We start from the raw sequence: 1,985 nt of genomic DNA, 5'->3' as shown, positions 1-1,985 counted from the left end.
ACAAGGGCTACGCGCTGAGGCATTTTTTATTGAAAATCCAGGTGGCGCCACCGTCGCCTTATCCTAAGCGCATGTCCTGAGCGCCACGATCGCGCGCGCCGGAGGCACCGGCCGGCAGCGTCGGAACATGCCGAACAGTAGCACGGTCGCACGGTCGCTCTCGAACGCAGCGTTACAGTTGCGTTCGAGCGTGACCGTGCCTGGAGCAGCCGGAGCCATGCAATCAGATGGATCGCGTTTGTATTTCCTTTTTAAACCTTATGTGCGTGTTTTCACTGTGTCGTGAGGGAACGTAATTCAGAGATTCTCAAGGCGATGTATTGAATACTAACAAAATTTTCCCGATGCCCTAATAACGGCGGCAATTTGAAATTTTAGGGAGAACGTTACGTGCAGCATTTTTTTTTTTTGTAGGTGAATTGTGTGTTTTGAAAAAATATTTTTTTTCTATATTTATGCATCATACGCCTGAGACGAAGTTGGTTTTCCAGGTCCTCTGGGTGAATAAAGCAAAACACATTGTTATTTGCTAGAATTGGGAATCATGTTATAGGTTGTCTATGTCTTCGAGCTCGCGCAGGTTTCCATTGTCACATGTCTCCAATGTCAATGACGGTTCAACTGATAGCGGAGGCGTTCTCTTTGATGACCAGCCTTCATCTGTTGCTTGTGTCTTTCGCGTGGGCTGCTCGCGTACGTGTGGGCTGCTCGTAGACATACTCTGGAAGATACGGCAAGAATGTGGGTACCGCATCAGACTGAAGCACAGGCTTTCCGCCCTGTGTAGATACGTCCTGGCCTTCAATGATATGTACATAATGCCTCAGTATGTATTTTGCCTCAAAGTGCAGCTCACAAATGGAGTCGGTGGTTTCCAAAGGGCCGATCGGTGCGGTGAAGATTGCGCACCCGCATGCAGCGCCTAGCGATCGAGAGCTTGGCCATGCTTCGCCTGAACTTTCAAAAAGATTTGTAAGCTTCGGGGTGCTCGTGACGTCAGTCTAGAGTGCGCGCCCATTGGTGGAGGCTCATGTGCATCCCCCTTGGAGGAGTAAACGCCCCTTTTTTCTAAAGTTGCGCGGGCCGTCTGCGCGCGTATACATCGTGCTGACGGCATCGTTTGAAGCAGTTTGAAGGAAGCGGCATACCTCCATTCATGGCAAAGCAGCAATTTTATTTTGTTCTTTTTTTTCGCACGTACTAGGTACAAAAAATTAACTCAAACGAAAATTACGGGGAAAAAAACGCAAGCACGACGGTGTGTCGAGAAGACGAGGACGTGACGAGCAGACGACAGCTCGGCGCCGCCGGTACGCGCGGTTCCGCCGGGCCGCGAGGCACCGGATTGGCCGGAACTTCAGAAAAAGGCGATGGCAGCGCCGCTGCAAATTTCAGCGTTTTTTGCTTGAGTCGCGCGACGACGAAAAATACTGTGGCAGCGCTGCGATCGAAGTGGCATGGCCGCATCAAGGTCGCGCCGTTGGAAAATGCTGGGGATACTTCTCGGAAGGGTCATTTGTACTGCGGCCGCGGTGTCGGCTTTTATTTTACTATGGGATTGTACGGTTCCCTTTGGAGAACAAATATTTTTCTCCTTCTTCAAGCAGCATGTATCTCTCGAGTGTGTTTTGCGCATATATAGTTTTCCATGTGTAGATCTTGCGAAACGCAGACGAAAAAACACATGCAAACTTCCTGCTTGCCGGTTCAAACAAATAAAAACGTAACTGCCCCATCCGGCACCCTGTACTCAGATTTACGGGAAGTATTCTTGTAGAAAAAAAAAAAACTGCAGTGCAACATTCCATTCACGTTTCCGTCTTCCTCACGTAACAGAATGAGGAGTAATTGGTACGGGTTCCTTTATTGCGGTCGGACCTCGGGCGCGGGAAACAGTTTTTGGCAGCCATTATGCTAATCTTTGGCCGGTAAGCCGTGTGAAGTTTTTTGTCTTGTCCATGCTTTAAAAAAAAAAGGAAGAAAAG

This window comes from Dermacentor variabilis, chromosome 1, assembly GCF_050947875.1.
Source record: "Dermacentor variabilis isolate Ectoservices chromosome 1, ASM5094787v1, whole genome shotgun sequence".
NCBI lineage: Eukaryota > Metazoa > Arthropoda > Arachnida > Ixodida > Ixodidae > Dermacentor > Dermacentor variabilis.
The sequence above is the reverse complement of the archived record's forward strand: the minus strand, read 5'-3'. Positions refer to the sequence as shown.